Genomic DNA, 25,180 nt, shown 5'->3' on the forward strand with positions numbered 1-25,180 from the left:
TTTATTACATTTATCAACAATAAAGCCCTATGCGACCATCCCTGCCAGCCTCAGTGGCCTCTCTAACCATTGCTTCCTGCCATCCCTACTGATCTGCGCCCCCCTCAACCCCGTTCTCGATGCTGTCAAGATTTTTATAATCCATGGCATGATGGTTGGGACAGGGGAGGCGCAGGATGGTCTTTCTTCCTTTATTGAACTAACAAAACTGGTAACAATATATCAATTTTTGAATAGTTTTCCTTTCGAATTTCTTTGTGGCAGGAGAGGTTGAGGTTGAATGCAAAGTATTGAGAACTTAGCAGTTTCTGATACATAAGAGACGGAATGACTAGGCAATACAGGGATGAATAAGCTCTGCAGTTGTTTATATTTCTGTTTAAAATAGTAAAATTATCAGACTCATCACATTAAGGTCGATAACTATGATTTAGAGGGAAATTTATGCCAGCTAACTAATTTCTTCTCATACATAAAAGCTGCCATGTTCATTTGGTGTTCATGTTGATAACCTCAGTAAAAAAGAAGAAGCCCTTTTTCCCAGGCGTTCTCACACTGTTACCATCCTAAGGGTTGTATGAAACCAGATTGAGTCTTCCTCTTAAGCCATCCCAGCAGATGTCAGTTGGAAATTCCAGATGTGACTATAAAGTGTAAGTCTCCATTTCTGTCTGGACTGTAACCTCATTCCTAAAATGAGAACAGTTCTAAAAATTCTGAGCAATTGCAACATCATTAGAAAAAGTTCCTCAAAGTAATTACCTTGAGTATAATACATACTTCTAGGATAATTTCTAGAAATATATACACATATTTGTTCTTGCTGGAGAAAAAAATACTTAAAAATTCTTATTGTTAGAATTCATTTAGAATTCAGTCTTAGTATTCATTTTCCATTCTAATAACCATGACCAAAATCCAAAAGTAATTCTGGAAAGTGAGAATAATATTTAATTTCTGCAGTAAAACTATAATTTAATTCTGCACTGAAGCATATATAAATATCTGTATTCATATTTATATATTTATGTTATCAAGTGTTTGACCGAAAAATCCTGGAAGAGGTAAAGGATAACAGCCCCATACAATAGATAAAGAGGCAAATTTGAGAGCCTGACTACCCTTCTCCTGACTATTAAGTATTACTGCCCCAATCCACAGCCAGGCCTCATCCCCAGAATTTTATTTCATGCCTACATTAATTGAAAAAAACTGGCTCCCAAGCCTTCATTCTTTCTACTCTAACAAAAATCTGCCAAAAATCTGATGTCTCCCAAGGCATATTCTCTTCTGTATTAGGATAAATTTGGCTTTGCTGCAATATAAAATAAACCCCAAATCTCAGGGGTTTCACACAGTAAAGGTTCATTTCATATTCAGCTCAGAGCCTGGTGCAAGTCACTCAGTTCCTAATTTCTGTGGGCCATCTGAAACTCATGGCCCTCAAAGGTTACTGAGGTGTGAGAGAAGGCAGCAGCAGGATTTCTTTATATATATATTAAATCTTTATATAACTTATCATACTGATTGGTGTTACATGTTAAGAAATAGGAGCCACAGGGAAGGTGATATAAGGATCACCTAAAATTAATTGGAGCATGAACTATGTCACAGGTATGGATTAAATAGGAGGAACTCTTCCAAAAGAAAGGATGATTCAGTTTATGTGTTCTGGCTTTGCCTGTGTCTGGGGTTCATTCTTTTGAACTTTACCAGCCAAATGTATTTCTATTCATCTTAGAAGTCTGAGAACCTCTGTTAAGGACTGCCCAAAGAGGGACTGATAAGTGTTGGGATCATAAGGTTTAGCAACCTCGTTTATGATATTCCGTTTTCATGGAATCTTAATTTGCAATTTCTGTGCCTTTTCTTCTCCTCACTTAGTTTCCAATTTCTGTTCTTTAAAAGGAGATGACAGTAACCTGAATCCCCCCAAAAGACTGCCAAAAAAAGAAAAATGACTGATTTCCTGAGCATTGTGTGGCAGAATCAAACTCTTTCTATTTCATGGTAAAACTATAACTCTTTGTCCTTTTGCAGAGTTAAATATAAAGAGAAGACTATTCATTCCTTAGTTAACTTAATTTTTCTACTTTAACTTACTAAAAATAACTGAAGTCTGTGTATCTTTTTAAAGCAAAAGGATTCCATGAAAACAGCTTTCTGTACTAAATAAATTAGAATACAGAACACTGTCAGTGGACCATGGAAGGGATTAGAAATTAAACTCACAAATTTTAGGAGTAAAATCTGTACCTATTGATGTGACTTACAGGACTATATACACATCTCCAATTAAATATTCAACATATTCTGCATTATATTCCCACAAAACATATAACATCAAATCACAACCAAAAAAAATATGTTAACATGCTCAATAGTATAGTTCTTCCCTATGCTGATTTGTAACTGTTCTGTACCCCAAATCCTTTTTCCTGATTCAGTCTTGTGGGGGCAGCCATGTTTTCTTTTATTCCTGATCCAGTATTGGGTGTGTGTGCATGGGGGCGGGGGACTGCTGAAAATGTTGATTGGATAACTTCCATGGGAATGGGTTGCACCCAGTGTGGGTGTGACCCTTTGATTAGATGGAGATGTGGGTCTTGACTAGTTTACTGGAGTTTTTAAAAGGGGAATCGATGTGGAGAAACCTCAGATGAGCTGCTTAGAGAACAGTTGCTTCAGAACTGACAGAGATGCAGACACAGATGTTTGAAGAGGCAGAGCCCAACATTGCCATGTGCTTTCCCAAGAGATGCTGAGCAAGCCAGAACTCAGACTAGTGTCCTGGAGGAACTAAGTGAAGCCACAGATACTTAGAGAGAAAACCACTGGCATCAGAAGCAACAAACCAGGAGCACTGATCAGCAGATGCCAGCCACATGTCTTCTCAGATTGGCCTTCCTTGAGTTAAGGTATCTTTCTCTGGATGCTTTAGTTTGGACATATTTATGTCCTTGAAACTGTATACTTGCAACTTAATAAATTCCCCTCTTAAAAGCCATTCCATTTCTGGTAATGGCATTCTGGCACCTTTAGCAAACCAAAACACTCCCCATGAGACATTATTTTTCTGAGTAGTGGTTAACAGGAAAGCCATTCTTTTACTGCTGTAGGGAGTATAAATAACTATAACCACCATGATATAAAAAAGGTGAGCCTGTTTTGAAAAACTGTTTATTTAAAAGATTGGAGGGAAAGACATCTAAGTATTAAAAGACTGTTTATTAAGGAAGCAAGGGTATGGATGGTTTGCTTAAACTCCTCTTTTTTTGTACTTTACAGCCATGTGTTATTTTGATGAAATAAAATATTCTTTTTAAAAGAAGCACAGAAGTGGCAACTTCTGAGTTAGTACAAGGTAGTCATCATGTGGTACCATAGCATCATCCATTGCTCTTCAGTGCTGGAACTGGCTACTTTGCACGACTGAGCCTTGACTCTTGAAATTGCCATATACATATTTAAACCTGCCTGCATGTTTTTTTTTTTTTTTTTCTGTTCGTGCCATGATGATCACTTTGCATTTTTCTGTTTGTGCCGTGATAATCACTCTACATTTTAATGTAACTTCACAATGCTGGAGACATCTCAGGATTAATACAGCATGATGTCTCCTCACCAAATGACAGGATGTCCAACTTTTTTTCAAATACAAGAGGAGAATCCTCAGATATCTCTCCATATTCTCAAGGCACATGTTTTTATACGTTCAGAGATTTGTGAATCTAATTATATATATATATATACTGTTCTAGTCTACCAAAGCTGCCAAAATGCAACACACCAGAGATGGATTGGCTTTTAATAAAAGGGGATTTTTTTTTAGTTAAAACGAGTTCTTCAGAGGAAAGGCAGCTAAATTTCAACTGAGGTTCTTTCTTACACGGGAAGACACAGAGAGATCTCTGCTGGCCTTCTCTATAGGCCTCTGGGTTCCAGCAACTTTTCCAGGAATGATTCCTTTCTGCATCACAGGCCTGGGCTGAGCTGCGAGTGCTGAGATGAGGTATGCTGAACTGTTTGGGCTGTGTACATTGAGCTCTCTCATTTAATCATCAGCCAATTAAATCAAACATCATTCATTGCAGCAGGCACATCTCCTAGCCGACTGCAGATATAATCAGTGACAGATGAGCTTCACATGCCATTGGCTTCTGTCCACAGCAGCAGAACTAGGCCTCTTCACCTAGCCAAGTTGACACCTGAATCTGTCTACCACATGTACCTTCTACGTTTAGAGAAATATGTCAACTAGGAATTAGAATGGCCATCTAAGCTTGAGAAATATGCAGAAAAATATTATCTGGTGGCCAGTAGGGTATGGATTCTGTTGGTGTGTTACTTTTCTCACTAATATAAGTACTGAATTGATGTAAAAATGGTGAAATCAGAGAAATCAAAGTTAAAGTATGCATACAACATTTCAGACCAAATAAATAAGCCAAACACTTTAAAAAGAGATGGTTTTTCGGGGTGATGGTGTCAGAGGAAAATAATCATAACACTCTGGGAAAGGAATATGTAAAGAATCTTACAGGAAATATTAAACATCATTAATTGAGCACTTACCTTGTTTTGCCACAGAATGGGATATTTATTTATATACTCACCTAGCAGCCCTGTGACATAGGAATGTCTGTATCCATTTTAATGATAAAAAAAGTGAAAGTGAAAGGGCTAACTAACTGAGGTCACGTGATGATAGAAGGTTGAGATAGAGTTTAGAGTGAGGCCTTCTGCTGCCACCCAGCTATTCTGCCTGGCAGCACATTCTCTGTTTCAGGTTCTTGAAACTTTAGTCCCAATAATCTCACAACTAACCCTTTATCAAAGAAAATAATTCTAACAAATAAAAACTTGTGTGCCTGGAAGTATTCATAGCAGTAAAAACTATAAAGTGTCCATACACACAAAAAATAGTAGGCAAGGTTTTTGTTTTGCTTTGTTTTTTTTTTTTTCTTTTTATATTCTTTCTTTTTTTATCTTTAGGTAAAGTTTTTGTATGTAAATCAAAAGACAGTCATTAACTTAGAGTTTATAATTTCAAACTCTGTTTGCAATCATGGGAGATGATGCTGGTAAAATTTTAAATGAAAAAGCAGACTAATATGTTAATATATTTTATGAAATATAATTTTAATATAACTTCAGACTAACCTTTAAGAAGGGTTTAAAAAAAGGTTTTAGAGTGTGTCTTAGTTTGCCAGGCTACTATGACAAGTGCTACACAATGTGTTGGCTTAAACAATAGGCATTTATAGACTCATGGTTTTGAAGGTTGGATGTCCAAAATCACAGCACTGGCAAGACTTGCTTCCTCCCTGAAATCTATAGCTTTCTGGTGCCTGATTGCCTCAATCCTTGGAGTTCCTTGGCCTTGCAGCTTGGCCTCTCTCCTGGGGTCTGCCCTTCTGGTTTCTGCTGATTTCCTGTTCTCCCTGCGTGGCCTTCTCTTTATAAGGCTTCCAGTAACATGGTGTAAAGTCCAGCCTGATGCAATTGGGCCCCAACTTAACTAAAAATAATATTTTCAAGGGATCCTAAATTACAAATAAATTCCCACCCACAGGAATGCAGATTAAGATTAAGAACATGTCTTTCATCAGAGTACATTAATTCAGTCACTCACAGGATGTGAGCATTTAAATTTTTGTATTTAAATAGTCTATAGCTCTTTTTTTTTTTTTTTTTTTTTTGGCATGGGCAGGCTCCAGGAATTAAAGCCAGGTCTGTGACATAGCGGGTGAGAACTCTGCCACTAAGCCACTGTTGCATCACCCAGTAGTCTATAGCTTTTGACATTAAAAGTATTAGAATGAATTGTATTTAACTTGAACTTGATGCAAAATCTTCAAAGAACCCAGTTTAGATGTGATTAAGAAAGCAGAGGCCCATAAAATCTATGCTCTTATAATGGAAAAAATATGCAAAATTCCAGCTAAACATAAAATTAACATACCTGACTGTCAGTAACAAAGCATGGACAAAATGTGAGATATCATCTGCTTCAAACTACCTTTGCATTCTTGGAATTGTCATTGTAACTTCTCTGCATCTCAGTTTTCTTATGGGAAAAAGGATGAGTATTGAGATTACTTCTTAACTTGTTTTCTGGGTTATGTGTCAAAGAATTTGTGAATTCTACAAGAAAATATTTTTTAAAAGAAGCAAATTAGCAAATTCCTTAGCGTGATACAACACAAAATATCAGAGAAGAGTTTTGGAATGATAATTTAGGTAATAAAAATCATTGAATTTGGAAAATTTCAGCTAAGTATAGAGTAAAACATCCCTTATAGATTTGTAGGAGATAAAATTAGCTGAGTTAGAGAAGCTGTGATATAGCCAATTAAACAGAAGATAATTAGGACTTAATTTTCCATCCATAGCAAAGCACTGAGGGCACAGCTCAGTTTCATGTCCCACCTGTGGACACAACTGCACTCTTGATGCCCACCAAGGAAAGGGCTCGCTGTGGTTACAGGGGTGCCCCACCCCTGCAGTCGAAGTGGTGTGCACATGCATTCCCACCAAACCACTGCTGCCTGCTCCTCAGCCCCTGGCTAAAGACATTCAGAATCATCCCCGAACAGACCTTGTCGGCAGGCACAGGTGCACTCCCATTGCCCATCCCTTCCCCCCGGCCCCCATCCCTACCAGTATTCCACTGCCGACTTCTCACTGCGAAGACCAGGTCACAGCCTCACACTTCACCCACAGAAGTTAGCCTCACAGTATATTTGGCCAGAGGATTCCTGCAGTCTCACTGAGAAACAACACCCATGCCTTTTTTCAAGGGACGTCTTATCAAGAAGATTGACCTACAGTAAAGCAGTCAGTCAGGCCTAAATTAGTTACCCCATAAATGCATCCATATGTATATATAACCACACATACGTAGTTGAAAACCCCTTTCCACCAAGGAAAGGAAACAGATGAGCAAGGAAAAACACAAGGATTTGAATATTTAGTTGATAATTGCTAGGCTCTACCTCCCTCATTTTGTGACAGAATAGTACTATATTTTCTATCATGCACGAACAGGCATCTTTTGTTTTCCTCTGAATTGCTACCAACACATGTAGGTCACTTATGAACAGGATGGCAAAGACATTTGCTTTATATCTTTAATCCCCATGCATGTCTCCTTAAACAATAGCGCTTGGCTTTACCTAGTATGGTACCCCATACGTGGACTGGAGCATCTGTTCATATCCTCTTGTGACTTTCTTCTTTTGGTCATTGTTAGATTGATCAGGTTCATACATGTTGTGTATCCCTTTCATGTGTTCACTTCCATTGATGTCTAATAATCTATTGGGCATCATTTGAATATATCAGATTTTATTCTTCTATTGACAGATATTTGGATAGTTTCTAATTTGAGTTGGAGGCTATTTCAAATTCAAAATTCTACTTCTGGTGTGTGCCTGACTTAACAACACAAGCAAAGATCAGCTAGCAAAGTGAGGAATGGACATGAGGATGGAGAGGCAGCCACCCAGGGTGAATTTTTTCAAACCCATAATTGCCCTGCTGACCCCTTTTTGTAGCCAGTAGGTATGCATTCAAACACCTTAAAAGGGGCATGGCCCCTTAGCCTGTGCCTCTGCATGCAGTTTGCCTGTTAAGTAATTATGCAGGTTGACTCAAAAATCTCTGCACAAGCAGTGTCACTATGGGATAGATTTAATTTAATTAACCTATATTTATCTTTAATCTCTTCAGAACACTTTTTAAAAAATATTCCTCCCATCGGTTATGGTCACAACTTATAAAACATTTAAGATTGGATCCAATTTATCTAAAGATGATGTCTAATGCTAAATCCTAGCTTGTTAGAGTTTCACTTTAGTAACCCCAAATAACACATATCCTGTTGAATCAATTATATTCTTCGGACTTTGATGAGAGTTAAGTCCTCTCTTCATAGTTGGCTGGTTTAAAAATTGTAAAGGCCAAGAAAGTGATTATACTTCAAAGTCTAAATAAAGAGGTTCTAAATAAAAGTTAATATAAGCTTAATATGCTGATTATACTTCTGGACCCACTTGAAAGAATTATCTTGACACAGTTTTCAACAGAAGCCAAGAAGAAAAGTAATTTCAGAATTTGGGATTTGGGTCGTGGCATAGACATAAATTTCTTTTTATGATTGGATTTCATCTTGTCTGAGGACTAAAATAACAGGAACTAAGTAAGAGACAAAGAAATGAATTTACAACTGGATAAGTTACAAAAATTTTATGTAAACAGCTTGAAGAGTACAGACATTCATGATTTTTCAGTGTCTTAAATAATTCCTGAAAACCAAATAAATGCCATAATTCGGTAGTATCAAACTAAGGCAACTCAGTCTGGGGCTGCAAATGCTCATGCTCAATTTTCCCTCTTAAGGACACTGGCGATATCACATGCAGACGCTTTCAGCAGAAAAACCAAACCAAACCAAAAAATACTCCTGAAAAAATGGGCTGATATAGTTAACCTTTTCATTTTCATTTCAGTTCAATTATTTGTTACCGTGTATTCATCCTATCTTGGGGAGCCACTGTGAAATTCCTATATTCATTCATATTTTCAGCAAATACCAACAATACAATGTGCATGCCTGACCCTGAGCTAAGATAAGTGTGTATAATGGAGGTGACAGAAGCAAATACAAAAGTTATTATATTATGATAACTGCTAAGGCTCAATATTCTACAGTTTTCAAGTAAGAACATCCTTTAGGTACATGATTTTTTAAGACTTCCAAAGCTACTCTTTAATGGCCAGCCCAGTATTCAACAATCTTGACTGTAGATGTCAATTTATGTTTGAAGGCCTTAATGCAACAATTTAAGTCTGTGTCCTGTTTTCTTTGTAATTGAGAGATATGGTGATCATATCATTGATATAACTTTAATTTTTAAAAAATTATTTTCCTCTTTAAAGTCATTATTCTTGTATTGTTTTCAACTGATGAGTTGTTTCAGTTTGTTAAATCTACTAGAATGCAATATATGGCTCTTAAAAAGGAAATTTATTAAGTTGTGAGTTTACAGTTTTAAGGCCATGAAAATGTCCAAATTAAGGCACCAACAAGAGGTTACTATCACTTAAGAAACGCTGATTCCATCCATAACACCTCTGTCAGCTGGAAAAAAAATGTGACTGGTGTCTTCTGGGATTTCTGGCTTCTGGACACCTCTCTCAGCAGGCAAGGCACGTGGTGACATCTGCTAGCTTTCTCTCCTCATTTCCTAAGTCTTCCTGGGGGTGTTTTCCTTCTGCATCTCCAAAAATCTCTGGCTGTGTGGGCTCTTGTTGGCACTAAAGCTTTTTCCAAAATTGTCCCCTCTTGAAGGACCCCTGTAAGCAACCCCACCTTGAGTGGTGGAGACATATCTCCATGGAAACAGTAAAAAAGATTCCACCCGGCAATATTGAATGAAGATTAAAGAGCATGGCTTTTCTGGGGTACGTGACAGTTTCAAACTGGCACACTTGTATACAATGAAATTATTTTCCAAGCTTAGGTCTGATTGGCTCTTGAAGTTTTTCAAATAGAAGGCAGATTTCTTAAACTGATATTCTTGTTGTGCCACTATAAATTTTAAATGAAGTGTATTTAAAAGTATATACCAAGAGCACAGTGAAGACCCACACACGGAAGAGGGCTTTTTTCTAGAGGCAGCTGGGTTAGGCTTTACCAGGCTTGTGATGAGTAGGCTTTTTCTGTCTAGTCAATGAGGAAAGTATATTTTAAGTCGAGAGAATGGCATCTGTAAAACTAATTTATAGGAATAGAGATCATAGTGCTTGAGGAGAATCGTATGTACTGTTGATAGTGATTGCAGCCAAAGTAGGGGTTTGCTTTTGTATTGCTGGGTTATAATTCCTCCCTGTGCAGATTTGAATCTATTGTGTACCCCAGAAAATCCAAATTCTTTAATCCTCATTCAGTATTGCCAGGTGGGATTAGGCTGTTTCCATGGAGATATGACCCACCCAATTGTGGGTGGTAACTTTTGATTAGGTGGTTTCCATGGAGATATGTCCACCCATTCAAGGTGGGGTTGCTTACTGGAGTCCTTTAAGAAGAAACTATTTTGAAAAACACTTTTAGAGCCACCAGAGCCCACATAGCCAGAGACCTTTGGAGATGAAGGAATTTTAAAAAATGTTTTAAAAGTGCCCCCAGAGTAGCCTTATGAATTGAGGAAAGAAAGCTAGCAGATGTCTCTATGTGCCCTCCTAACTGAGAGAGAATCCTCGAACTTCGTCATCCCTTTGTTTGGAGTTGAGGGATCTTTCCCTCAGTGTCTTACTTGGGATATTTTCATGGCCTTAAAACTAAAATTGCAACTTAATAAATTTCCCTTTTAAAAGCCGTTCCAATTCTGGTGTATCACAGTCAGGCAGCTTGCAAACTAACACCCCTCCCCTCCCAATTTACTTTTTTATTAAAACAACCATTTAATTCTCTCTTAGGATTTTGTGAATTAACTGAGCTCTGCTAGGCAATTCTCCTTTTTCATTTCATGTTGCCTGAAGCTGAAGTTTTCTGGGTTCTCTTTTGGATTAGAACATTCCAGATAGCTACCTCATAATGTCAACACCCCTTTTCAACATGAAGAAGTTAGAATGGTTATTGCCCAAGTATCCCTGAAGATTGGGAGTAGGATTAAATGAGAGGGAGGAGTTGTAACAGAGAAGATAGGAGCTAACAAATGATTGGAACTACTGAATCACCATATTGATATTTCTTGTTAGTCTTTATTGTGTTAGAACGGCTACAAGGAAATACCTGAAACTGTGCAAGTGTCATTTGAAATTTTCTCTGTAACTACTTGTTGAACTGAACTTTGTAATTTATCACTTTTCTGCATATGTTATATTTCACAATAAAAAATGTTTTAAAAGATGACCAAAACAGGGAGTGCGAGGATAGTTCCGTGGTAGAATTCCCTCCTGCCATGCTGGAGACCCGGGTTGAATTTCCAGCCGGTATGTACTTCCCTAAACAAACAAACAAAAATTCAACAAGTTGGTGCTGCACTAACGGGATACTCACATGGAAAAATAATGAGTCTCCTCCCCGCCATACAGCATACAAAAAAAGAGAAAAGTTAAAGACTGAAGCATTCAGGCATCAACTATGTGGAATTATACTTCTAGAATATTCAGGAAACATACTGATGGAAAGAAACCAGGAGCTCAAAAATTGTTACTTAATTTCAATGATGCGTTTGTCAAAGTTTTATGATCTAGTAGTGTACTTGCTTTAATCTCCCAGAGGAAGTAGGGCTGCTTTTTCCTCCTATTCAAGTAGAAGCTCCCTTTGATTTTAATCTGAGTTGAGTGAAGATAGTCAAGGCCCATTGATTAGTGAGGGAGCAGTAACACAAGCCAATAATCCTGGAAACCCAAGACAGCCTGTGAAGGTCCCGCTGTGTGGTTCATATTAATTTTGTCTGAAAATGGTTTTTCAGTAGTAACGGGGATAAAAGGCCATGATTGTACTCCTTCAAAATCATTATTGCACAGAGCACAACTGGAGGGTCCAGGCTTTTTCAGTTTGTGAAGCCAAATAGACATCTCCAAGCCAGGAGTGCAAACTCATCATATGTCAGAAGTCAATGATATCATTCATCTGAGGCGAACTTTAGTTGATTTCCAGTACCAAGAATATCAGGGTAGGGATGAGACCAAATATAAAAGGGCTTTTGCTAACTCTACTGATATCCCTGCCAAGAAAAATTATGCAAGCAAACATCCCAAACTTTATTTTCTGGGTTGTGATTCTATAGTCATGCTTTAGAAGCAATGGAATAAAGTCATCAATATGAAAACGCAAAGTAATGCCAAAAAATCACGTCATGACGTGATGAATACTACAATTCCTAAAAAGTCATGTATTGCATGGTAAGTCACAATGAAGGAGGCATGATACTTGATCCATCTATTTATCCTCTGTAAGGAATGGAAGACCACACGAGTCCTGTTGGTGTCACGTACCATTTTGTTATGTTTCTGCGTCCTTTAACTTTAGGATGGGATGTTCTGTGTAGTGTGTGATATTACATTCCATTTGAGCATCAGGTTAAGCTTTCTAGATACTTGTGTCTAGGATATTCCTCACAGTAGAGTCAAATTCTTTATTTGTGAATAATTGCCAGTGAGATGCAATGGGTGGAAGGGAACTTTCCATTTTGCAAAGTGCTCTCACTTTTCCCACCTGTAAGTTTTAATAACTTTTTAATCTAGTCTTTGAGAGGTTTTTAGTATATATAAAGATACTTTCACAAAACAAACTGAGAGGAGAGTGGCAAAGCAGACAACTCATACTTGCTGCTGTGTAGCTGGGAGATGAGTTTACTCTGGACTTACTCTGCATTAGGAGTTTTTAAAAGCCACAACTACCTTTGCGTTGAATATGTTCTATGTGTATGCCTTTAATGAGTATACTGGATCAACTATTACTTGTCAGATGCTATACTAAAAGACAGGGATATAAATATGGAAATGACATTGTGTCTTCAAGTAACTCAAAGCTAGGACAGATAATAAATAGAAAATTATTGGATAACACGAAAAGTACAAAAAGAAGAGACAAAGTTCTACACAATTGAAGATAAGGAATGTGCCCAAAAAAGGTCAGGGAGCCTTCACATATAAACTGAAAGTCATTGTGCAGCTGATACAGATATAAATCTCTGAACTTATTTTAATCAGCCATACTTCTAAAGCTTGCTTTGAGATGGCATAGCTAATTGTAAACGTTTATCAGAATTACAATCTTCATGGAATCTAAAGTAGTTTCTCCCCAATAATGTTCCTGGTTAACACACTGTAAGGCTGATTTCAATAAAGAAAAAAGAAAGACAGTAAAGAAATTCAAGAGGATTAAATGGAAATGTTTCATCTACATCCATAGACGTGTGAGGAGGCTTGTGTTTCTCTTTGTGAGTCTCATTTATGCTTACTTGATCAGCAAAGTTGTTGCCAAGACAGGAATGTAGGACCATGGGAGGTTACCTCTGTGGCACACCCAGTTGCATGTCTAAATTGAGTACAGATAAGGGCAGGTTGCCCATTCAGATTTATCTAGGCCTCCACTGGTGCTTTTGTTTCTGGATACCTCTGAGGTTACTTCTGCTCCCTTTCCTGAGAAAAATATGCAAATATGTGCTTATCCCTCTTCTGTAGTTAAAAACAAAGAAAATAAACTATTAGATCAAGCCTCAGCATCTAGAGTACCCACTCTGTGACAAGTGGGCAAATTGGGCAGCCCCTTCTGCTTCTGCAATATTTTGTCTACTTCCTATCATCATGTTTAAAAGACTGTCTTTTTCTTTTTTTTTTCTCATGGGCAGGCACTGGGAATTGAACCCCAGTCTCTGGCATGGCAGGCGAGAACTCTGCACTTAGCCACCCTAAAAGACTGTCTTTTGAGTCATTCTCAGTTTTTACTCTGCTAGGTGTCTGATGATGTTGGCAGAACTGCCTCCCTCATCAGACTGTGTGCCATCCTGAGGACCTCCTTCATTTAGACTGTGTGCTGCCTAAAGATATTCAATCCTCGGCTCCAGGTTCTGTGTGTGTAGCTATTGTCAGCCTTAACCCAGTGTCTGGTAAGTAGTAAATGTACAGTACTTCTGTTTTTGTGGAATTGAATTTGAACTCCTTACTCTGTAAAGCTCTGGCCAGCATTTACAATTAGGAAACTTTCATGCAGCAGAGAAAATTTCCTTTTTATCTGCAAAATCCTTTTAATCTAAAATTCACCTGCAGGATAGTCCATTGGGAACAATAATAGTCATGCCTGTGGGTTTCTGATTTGGGACAGAGCTAAACAAGGCAAAGGTCAGTGACACCCAAAAGCAAAACATTAAATTCCCCTTTTTGACACTGGGCACTTCTCTGGTAGGGGCAAGTCACTATACAAGTGAAGGAGAGCTGTTTAATAATGACATTCGTAATGACCACTGAGGAATTTCTCTCTGCCAGTCAACATGGTAAGCATTTTGCATTCAGGATCTCATGAAATCTACACCACATCCTTGCAAAACCATTTGTATCTCCTCTTTCCATCAAAATGTGCTGAGCCTGTGGAAATTAAGGGATGGGCCTGAGGTTAACTTGCAGAACTATTGGTGGGGTCAAGATACAAAATGAAGTATGTGGGCCACTAGAGTTCAGGATCTTCTTAGTTACAGTCAGCTGCCTCTACATTCATTCCGAGATGATCCATGTCAGTGTTTTGACTCCACTATGAGGGCAACCATAGAGCTAATCGGTTGATAATAACTTTCATTTATTAAATAACTATTATGTTCCAGGCCCCATGCTTTCATATATAACAGGAAGTCTTTGTTGGGCAGTAGCTGTTTTGCAGCAACTGACAACACCTGCCCCTACAGTCTTTCTTTGTGTGAGCAGTGGATAACCATTCTCTTTTAAGCTCTCACCAAATATTCACAGATTCTTAAGACCAGTATCAGGAGGCTAAGAGCCTGGAGTTAGACACACAGAGCTATATTATAAATAATATACCACTTGACTAAGTAGGACTCTTTCAATAATTTTAAGTGATATTAAATATCAGGTAACGTGGAAGTAGGAGAATGAGGAAGGTGCATCTTTAGATATGGAGATGAGTCTTTATGTATGAAGATGTATCTACATTTACCTTCATTTATGGAGATATGCCTCCATGTATGTTCATGGATATGCATATATATATATATATATATATATATATATATATATATATATATATATATATCTTCACATGTGAAGATGTATTTGTATGTGTCTTCATGTATGAGATATATCCTCATGTATATGATATATCTACCTGCACGTCTTCATTATGAATATATGTATATATAGATCATGTATGGTTATATCTTCATGTAGGTAGATATATCTCCATGTCTCTTCATGTAGAGACAAAATAGAAACTTCATTGTGGCAAATAGTATTGCAACTTGTAGCCACTATCAGGTGTATTTGCCTATTTTACATTGGGACTTAATAATTATTTCAATAAATGCATTCATAAAGTGAGCTATTTCCTTAAAGTCTTTGCTAAATCAGCTTTAATGCTAACTTTTATATTTGCCAGTTGAGCTCTTTTTCATTTTGATCATAAAATCAGTTATACTTTTATTTTCTTTGTATGGTCTGTTTAACATGTAATAATCATATTAGCTTCCAAATAGGCAGAGATCATGGTTGAAACAATTTTGATCAGATTTTTTTTTTTTACTTTTGTTGAATATTTCTAATCTTATGCCATATTTTATCTAATTGACTTATTGTATAATATGTAATTATAGTGGAGGCACTACATAGGGACATCACATAAGACTTCCCATCTGTTTCTACATGTTTTTATAACAAAATTAGAAAATGCAGATATGCAAAACTAAAAGCCAAAATGTTTAAATAGCCTCAGTTCCTTCTTCCAGGCAGAGATGCTTTTAACTATTTTAGCAATTATGCTGTGTGTCCAGATTATGCCCTGGGTAGTTATACATGTATAAATATGTGCCCTTAAGAAACAGGATTTTAGTTATATTTGCCAGCAGTTTAACTTCATTTTTATTTTACCATGTAGTATGATATCAGAGGTATAAACTCAAGAATTTGAAACAAATTTAGATAATTTGAATGGCTACAGAATATTTTGTGTATGTATTCTAAAAAACATCCAGTCTTCTAGGAAAGATGGAACCAAGATGGCGGCTTAGTGAGATGTGGGATTCAGTTCATCCTGTAGAACAGATAGTAAATAGCCAGGAATAGTACAGAAGAACTACTGAGGCAACATCAGTGACCAGACACACAGCGTACCCTAGTCTGGACCAGCTGGACTGGCTGCGAGCCCCCCTCCCCAGAACCATGAGTTCCCCAAGCCATGGTGGCTGTGCCCTCCCCCACAAGCTTCTTCACAGAGGGGAAAGAAAAGGGACTTTACTAGCAGCAGGAGCTGAGCTCAACCAAGGTCCAGTTGGGGAATTAATTAACCAATTCTGACTACTGAAAATAGGCCCCCAGTTCAACTGAACCTCTAGTAAAAGCTGGGGTTGCTGGTTTTTGCCCAGTGCAGAGGGGCAGGGCTGACAGAAAAAGAAAAAAAGAAAAGAAGAGAAAAGAAAACAAGTTTTTTGGATCAAGCAGCGCAACATACTTGAAAGGGTCTGGGCCACGAAGGAAAGGAGGGGACACATAGGGCCTGGAGATACATAGAGAAACGTGTCAACTTAAGCTCTTGATTGGCAAACCCCAGGAATGGGAGTCCTTCTCTGAAAAGGATTTTTTTTGTGTGGCTGAGTTTCTATGGTTTGACTGCTCTTTGGATACAGTTGCAGGGCTTCTCAGGCTCCAGCTGCCCCAGACAAGGGCAGAATTAAGCTTGTCTGAGAGTTTGTCTGGAGCCTGTGCCTTCCCCAGGAGAGGGGTAGGGCCCAGCTCAGGTGGAATCCCTCCCTCAAGGAATTCAGACCCCAGGGCCTGGAAAACTGAAGTGATTAAAGCCAGCCTACAATCTCTCCTCAGTCTCAACCACACCCCAGGAGGGAGAGTCTGCTGAAGTTAAAAATACCACATTACCTTGTGCTGGTGGGACCTGCAGGCAGACCAGCACCACATGCTAGGCAGGATAGGAAAATCAAAGAGTCTAGAGGCTTCATAGGAAAGTCTTTCAACCTGCTGGGTCTCACCCTCAGGGAAAACTGATGCAAGTGACTCTTTCCTCCTGAGAGGAGGCCAGTTTGGTCTGGAAAAATCTAACTGGGGTCTATGATACCTAAATGGACCCTCCTAAGGGGGGGAAGAAAGGCACCATATGGGCAGGGCAAGAAACAAGAAAACAAGAACTGAGAATTCTGATCTGTTAAACAAAACCTAAGCTAGAGTCTAGAATAAGCCGAACTGAATGTCAAAGAACAGATAGTCAGCAAAGTCATCCAGCAAGAAACTACTAAGTAAAAAAAAGTGAAAACAATCTCCAGAATAAACTACCTGAGGAAACTAAATGCCTAGATGCCAGCAAAAAATAACAAATCACACTTAGGAAAATTGAAGATATGATCCAGTCAGAGGAACAAACCAGCAATTCAAATGAGATACAGGAGTTGAAACAACTAATTCACACTGTTTGAACAGACATGGAAAACCTCATCAAAAATCAAATCAGTGAATTGAAGGCGTATATAAAGAAGGCAAGAAACAAACAAAAATAAAAAATTGAAAGTCTGAAAAAAACAAATCACAGAACTTAGGGGAATTAAAGGCACAGTAGAAGAGATGAAAAAAACAATGGAAACCTACAATGTTAGATTTCGAGAGGTAGAAGATAAGATTAGTGAACTGGAGGACAGGACATCTGAAATATGACAAGCAAAAGAAAATATAGGGAAAAGAATGGGAAAATATGAGCAGGGACTCAGGGAATTGAATGACAACATGAAGTGTATGAACATTACATGTTGTGGATGTCTCTGAAGGAGAATAGAAGGGAAAAGAAGGAGAAAACCTAATAGAGGAAATTATCACTGAAAATTTCCCAACACTTATGAACAACTTAAAATTACAGATCCAAGAAATGCAGCATACTCCAAACAGAATAGATGCAAGTAGACGTACTCCATGATACTTACTAAACAGAATGTCAAGGAGAAAGGGAGAATTTTGAAAGCAGCAAGAGAAAAGGAATCCATCACTTAGCAAGGGAAGCCTAATAAGACCGTGCATAGATTTTTCAGCAGAAACTGTGGAGGCGAGAAGACAGTGGGATGATTTATTTAAATAACTAAAAGTGAAAAACTGCCAACCAAGAATTCTATATCCAACAAAGTTGTCCTTCAAAAACACTGAGAGAACTTGTGACCAAGAGACCAGCTCTGCAAGAAATACTAAAGAGAGTACTAGAGAAAGATAGGAAAAGACAGGAGAGAGAGGTGTGGAGAAGAGTGTAGAAATGAAGATTATCAGTAAAGGTAAAAAGAAGAAAAATAAGATATGACATATAAAAGGCAAAATGGTAGAACAAAGTACAGCCCTTATAGTAATAACATTCAATGCTAATGGATTAAACTCCCCAATCAAAAGACATAGATTAGCAGAAAAAAAACAGGATCCATCTATATGCTGTCTACAGGAGACGCACCTTAGACCCAAGTATAAATATAGGTTGAAAGTGAAAGGTTAGGAAAAGATATTACATGCAAACAGAAATCAGAAAAGAGCAGGAGTAGCTATACTAATATCCAACAAATTAGACTTCAAATGTAAAACAATCAAAAGAGACAAAGAAGGATACTATGTATTAATAAAAGGAACAATTCAACAAGAAGATAAAGCAATCGTAAATATTTATGCACCAAGTCACAGTGCTCCAAAATATATGAGGCAGACACTGACAAGAGAAATAGACATATATACCATAATTGTTGGAGACTTAATTCCCCACTCTCGTCAATGGATGGAATATCTAGACAAAGGATCAATGAAGAAACACAGAATTTGAATAATACAATAAATGAAGTAGACTTAACAGACATTTATAGAGCATCGCACCCCACAACAGCAGGATACACCTCTTTCTCAAGAGCTCCTGGATCATTCTCAAGGATAGACTATATGCTGGATCGCAAAGCAAGTCTCAGTAAATTTAAAAAGATTGAAATCATGCAAAACACTTTCTCAGATCATAAAGAAAGGAAGTTTGAAATCAATAATAGGCAGAGGGCAAGAAAATTCACAGATGTGTGGTGACTCAACAACACACTCTTAAACAACCAGTGGGTCGAGGAAGGACTTAGAAGAGGAATCAGTAAATATCTCGAGGCAAATGAAAATGAAAACACAACAGATCAAAATTCATGGATGCAATAAAGGCAGTGCTAAGAGGGATATTTATTCCCCTAAATGCCTATATCAAAAAAGAAGGAAGAGCAAAACTCAAGGAATTAACTGTCCACTTGGAAGAACTAGAGAAAGAAAAGCAAACTAAACCTAAAGCAAGCAAAAGGAAAGAAATAATGAAGATTAGAGCAGAAATAAATGAAATTGGAACATGAAAACAATCGAGAAAATCAACAAAACCAGAATTTGATTCTTTGATAAAAATCAGTAAGATTGATGGACTCTTAGCAAGGTTGACAAAAAGAAGAGAGAGGATGCAAATAAATAAAATCAGAAATGGAAGAGGGTGCATAACCACTGACCCCACAGAAATAAAGGAGGCAATGAAAGGATACTATGAACAACTTTATGCTAATAAACTAGACAATATAGATGAAATGGACAACTTCCTAGAAAGGCATGAACAACCAACATTGACTCAAGAAGAAATAGACCTCAACAAACCAATCACAAGTAAAGAAATCGAATCAGTGATTAAGCAGTTCACTGAAAAGAAAAGTCCAGGACCAGATGGCTTCACATGTGAATTCTATGAAACATTCAAGAAGGAATTAGTACCTATCCTGCTCGAATTCTTCAAAAAAATTGAAGAGTTGGGAAGGCTACCTAACTCATTCTATGAAGCCAACATCACCCTTATACCGAAGCCAGACAAAGATACCAAAAGAAAAGAAAGGTACAGACCAGTCTCTCTCTAGTGAATATAGATACAAAAATCCTCAACAAAATTCTTGTAAATTAAATCCAGCAGCACATTAGAAGAATTATACACCATGACCAAGTAGGATTCATCCCAGGTATGCAAGGATGGTTCAACATAAGTAAATCAATTAATTTTAATACACTGTATCAACAGATCAAAGCAGAAAAACCACATGATCATCTCGATTGACACAGAAACGGCATTTGACAAAATTCAACATCCTTTCTTGTTGAAAAACTTCAAAGGATAGGAATAGAAGGGAACTTTCTCAACATGATAAAGGGAATATATGAAAAAACCACAGCTAACATCATCCTCAATGAGGAGAAACTGAAAACTTTCCCCCTAAGATCAGGAACAAGACAAGGATGTCCACTATTACCATTGTTGTTCAACATTGTGTTGTAAGTTCTAGCCAGAGCAATTAGGCAATAAAAGAAAATACAAGGCATCAAAATTAGAAAGGAAGAAGTAAAACTTTCACTGTTGCAGATGAAATGATACTGTATTTTGAAAATCCCAAAAAATCCACAACAAAACTACTAGAGCTAATAAATGTGTACAGCAAAGTGGCAGCTTACAAGATCAACATTGAAGAATCTGTAGTGTTTCTATATACTAATAATGTACAGTCTGTGGAGGAAATGTAAAGAAAAAATTCCATTTACAATTGCAACCAAAAGAATAAAATATTTAGGAGCGAATTAACTAAGGACATGAAAGACCTATATAGAGAAAACTATAAGAAATTGCTTAAATAAATCGCAGAAGACCTAAATAAATGGAAGGGCATACCATGTTCATGAATTGGAAGACTAAATATAGTTAAGATGATGAATCTGCCTAAATTGCTTTATAGATTCAATGCAATACAATTAAAATCCCAGAAACTTACTTTTCAGAAATAGTAAAACCAATAACCAAATATATCTAGAAGGTCAGGGTGCCCCAAATAGCTCAAAATATCATGAGAAAGAAAAATGAAGTTGGAGATCTTACACTACCTGACTTTAAGGCTTATTACGAAGCTATAGTCATCAAAACAGCATGGTACTGGCATGAAGATAGATATACTGAACAATGGAATCAAATAGAGTGTTCAGATATAGACCCTCTCATCTATCTATGCACAACTGATCTTTGATAAGGCTGTCACGCCAACTCCCCTTGGACAGAACAGTCTCTTTAAGAAATGGTGCCTAGAGAACTGGATATCCACATGCAAAAGAATGATTGAGGATCCGTACCTCACACCCTATACAAAAATTAACTCAAAATGGATCTAAGACTTAAACATTAGAGCTAAGACCATAAAACTTCTCAAAGAAAATATAGGAAAGTATCTTATAAAACTTGTAATAGGAGGTGGTTTCCTAGATCTTACACCCAAAGCATAAGCAGTGAAGAAATACATGGGAACTCTGCAAAATCAAACACTTTTGTGCATCAAAGAACTTTATCAAGAACCCAAAAAAACGGCCTACACAATGAGAGACAGTATTTGTAAACAATATATCAGATAAGGGTCTAGTATCCAGAATATAGAAAGAGATTGTTCAACTCAACAGCAAAAAGACAACCCAATTACAAAATGACTGAAAGACATGAATAGACTCTTCTCAGAAGAGGAAATAGAAATGGCCAAAAGGCACATGAAAAGGTGCTCAACTTCCCTGGCTATTAAGGAAATGCAAATCAAAACCACAATGAGATACCACCTCACACCCACCAGAATGACCATTATCAATAAAACAGTAAATGACAAGTGCTGGAGAGAATGTGGAGAAAGAGGCACGGTTATCTGCTGTTGGTGGGAATGTAAAAGGGTAGAACTGCTGTGGAAGGCAGTTTGGCGGTTCCTCAGGAAATTATGTATAAAATTGCCATGTAATCCAGCAATACCATTGCTAGGTATCTACTCAGATGATATGACAAGGGCATAAACAGACATTTGCACAGCAATGTTTATAGCAGTATTATTTACAATTGCCAAGAGGTGGAAACAGCCAAAATGTCCATCAGTAGATGAATGGCTTAACAAGCTGTGGTATATACATACGATGAAATACTATGCAGTTGTAAGACAGAATAAAGTTATGAAGCATGTAACAACATGGAGGTGGACCTTGAGGATATTATACTGAGTGAAATTAGCCTGAAACGGAAGGACAAATACTGTGTGATCTCACTGATATGAACTAACATTAGTGAATGAACTTGGAGAATTTCAGTTAAGAACAGAGACCATCAGGAGATAGAAATAGGGTAGATATTGGGTAATTGGAGCTGAAGGGACACAGAGTGTACAACAGGCCTGATTGTAAAAATTCAGAAATGGATAGCACAATACTACCTAACTGTAATGCAATAATGTTAGTACACTAAATGAAGCTGAATATGAGAATGATAGAGGGAGGAGGGCTGGGAACAAAAATGAAATCAGAAGGAAAGATAGACAGTAGCAACTGAGGTAGTATAATCTAGGAATGCCTAGAGTGTGCAATGATAGCGACTAAATGTCAAAATTAAAAAATGTTTTTGCATGAGGAAGAACAAAGGAATGTCAGTATTGCAGGGTGTTGAAAATAGATGGTAATTCATATTTTAAAATTTTAACTTATCAGTGAGACTAAAGCAAAAAAATGTTTATTTGGTACACAATTTATAGTTTGACAAGTACATTTCCTAGTATAACTTATATGGACAATTTAATTGAACACCATAAGTGTATAGAACCTTGAATAGGCATGAGATTTTATAGGTTTGTCTAGAGTGATGCCCCGATAAATCCCAGAGTGATTTGAACAGTGAATAAAAAAGTATTTGCAAAGTCCCCTTGGGGGAATGGTGAGGAAGGGGGAAAATTTAACTTCCCATGTGGAGAATTCCTGATATTCTCATAAGCAGTGGTGACAATCAAAGCAATAGTCTGAGCCCTCAATCTTGGGGTCTGTTCATGTGAAACTTATCCCTGCGAAGGATATAGGTTAAGCCTACTTAAAATTAGGCCTAAGAGTCACCCCCAGAGACCCTCTTTTGTTGCCCAGATGTTGTCTCTCTCTCTCAGCCGACACAACAAGCAAACTCACTGCCCTCCCCCTCCCTGCGTGGGACATGTCTCCCAGGGGTTTGAACCTTCCTGGCAATGTGGGACAGAAATCCTAGAATGAGCTGGGACTCAGCATTAAGGGATTGAGAAAAATTCTTGACCAAAAGGGGGAAGACCCATTTGAGACAAAATAAAGTATTAGTGGCTGAGAGATTTCAAACAGATTGTAAAAATCCAGAAATGGATAGCACAGTACTACCTAACCGTAATACAATAATGTTAGTACACTGAATGAAGCTGAATATTAGAAAGATAGAGGGAGGAGGACTGGCGACAAAAATGAAATCAGAAGGAAAGATAGACTATAACGACTGAGTCAGTATAATCTAGGATTGCCTAGAGTGTACAACGATAGTGAGTCGAGAGTTTATCCTGGAGGTTATTCTTGCACATTATATAGATATCACCTTTTTAGTTAAGGTATATTGGAGAGGCTGGAGGGAATTGCCTGAAAATGTAGAGCTGTGTTCCAGTAGCCATGTTTGTTGAAGATGATCGTATGATATAGCTTTCACAACGTGACTGTGTGATTGTGAAGACCTGTTGTCTGATGCCCATTTTATCTACAGTATGGCCAGATATGAGTAAAACATATGGATTAAAAATAAATAAATAATAGGAACAACAAATGTTAAAATAAATTTAGTAGATTGAAATGTTGGTGATCAGTGAAAGGGAGTAGTAAGGGGTGTAAAAAAAATAGTTGTAAGAAAGGCTAAAATATATTGGGTAGGTGGCAATACCAGCAGTCAGTGAGAGGGCAGGGTAAGGGATATGGTATGTATGAGTTATTTTCTTTTTTCTTTTTATTTCTTTTTCTGAATTGATGCAAATGCTCTAAGAAATGACTATGGTGGTAAATACACAACCATGTGATGATAAAACAAACAAAAAAATTTTGTCTTCTACTTTGAGGCAATAATGGGTTCCATTTTTTCTTCTAAAATAAGCAGTGTTGTAGCAATTTTTTGTCATAATTTGCATACTTGCCTCCAGTATTTCAATGTTAATCTTAAAACTAGAATTTATATTTCATTAGATATGCTCCTTAACAAAAAATGGATTTATTTTTTAATATACAGAATTGCATGCAGAAAACAGAAAATGATACATGCTATTACTGTCCAGATACTTTCACTAATATCTAAGAATTAGGTATGTCTGCTGGTTTGAAATTATGTGCCCCAGAAAATCCATGTTTTCTTTTTTTAATTCTATCTCGTGGAGCCAAACCTATTGTTTAGGGTGGAAACCTTCGATAAGATTGTTTCTGTGGAAACTGACCCACTCAATTGTGGTTGTGAGTTTTTATTAGATTAATTCTGTGGAGGTTTGACACACCCATTGCGGGGCAACCTTTTTGTTAGATGGAGATATGATTCTACCCATTCAAGGTGGGTCTTGATTAGTCTTTTAAAAAGGGAGACATTTTGGAAAAGCACAGTTGCTTCAGAGCCAACAGAGACACAGACATTTGGAAATGCTTGTAGTGCTGAAAGAGAGAGCAGACACTTAGAAATGGATGTTTCTACTCATAGATGAAAAAATAAGCCTTCAAACAAATTTTTCAAGCTGACTTCCTGTCTATACAAAGCTGCCAACTCAGGCTTAAGCTTTTATTTTGAGTAAAATCAATCCCTTTGAGTCCAGGCTGAAATGCTTTCATCAGTTTAAGTCTCTCAGAGTGTGGGTGGATCTTCTTAATTTTATAAAGACAGCTTCCATCTCTTGTCTCAGTCTCTGCTTCTTTGGGTGTGGAAGGCTGTTCTGGCACATGCCCTAACATTCTTAGTATTTGTGTTGCCCAGCTAAGTGGTCCTACTGGACTCTATTGTAATTATTTCAAATGTCTTAACACAGGACCTCATTTCAACTTTCTTCAATCTTTACCCTTATGTCATTTCTTTCTGGTAGTGTCTTGGACTGTCTTTCCCCCTGGACTTCAGTTTATTGGGGGAATCATTTTCTGACGGAAGAGGTTGGAGATAAATAACACATTTGTTTTCTAGCCATGTATTTTCAAGCTTTGCATCTTATCTAATTTTTTAAAAATAGAAATCATCAACCTGTTCATTGTATTGTACTACCTTATCATATGCAGCTAGTAACAGCCAGATGACACAAAGCATTTTGCATGAAGATCTCATTATCTGAGTGGAACAATTTGTTAAGTTCATTTTCTAACTTCAGAAATTGCCTGAGGCAAGAGTTTTGCCAAATGTGTTGTGACTATATAATATGCATCACAATTTTTTACAGCATCTGAGAATAGCTTCATCCATACTTTTATAGCCTCCTACATTTTCTTACATTCTATTTGCTGTTCCATTTGAGCACATTTGATCTGGGTACCAACATCCAGTCATTTTATTTGAACTGATAGAGCATGAGTGAATTTTTCTTGATATGTTCCCCTCCCTTTTTTTTTTTTTTTTACTATG

General features: G+C 37.3%; 1 long non-coding RNA gene across 1 annotated transcript in view; it reads right to left on the reverse strand.

Moving 5' to 3' along the window:
- Positions 1–329: 329 nt before the first annotated feature.
- LOC143671624 (uncharacterized) overlaps positions 330–25,180 on the reverse strand; it is a 29,416-nt gene continuing 4,565 nt past the window's right edge. The window contains exons 2-4 of the long non-coding RNA XR_013169617.1: positions 6,664–6,827; positions 5,966–6,147; positions 330–690 (exon numbers count right to left, since the gene is read on the reverse strand). This is a non-coding gene — a long non-coding RNA (uncharacterized LOC143671624). The remainder of the gene's footprint in view (positions 691–5,965; positions 6,148–6,663; positions 6,828–25,180) is intronic.

Source organism: Tamandua tetradactyla, chromosome X (genome assembly GCF_023851605.1).
Source record: "Tamandua tetradactyla isolate mTamTet1 chromosome X, mTamTet1.pri, whole genome shotgun sequence".
In the NCBI taxonomy this organism is placed as follows: domain Eukaryota; kingdom Metazoa; phylum Chordata; class Mammalia; order Pilosa; family Myrmecophagidae; genus Tamandua; species Tamandua tetradactyla.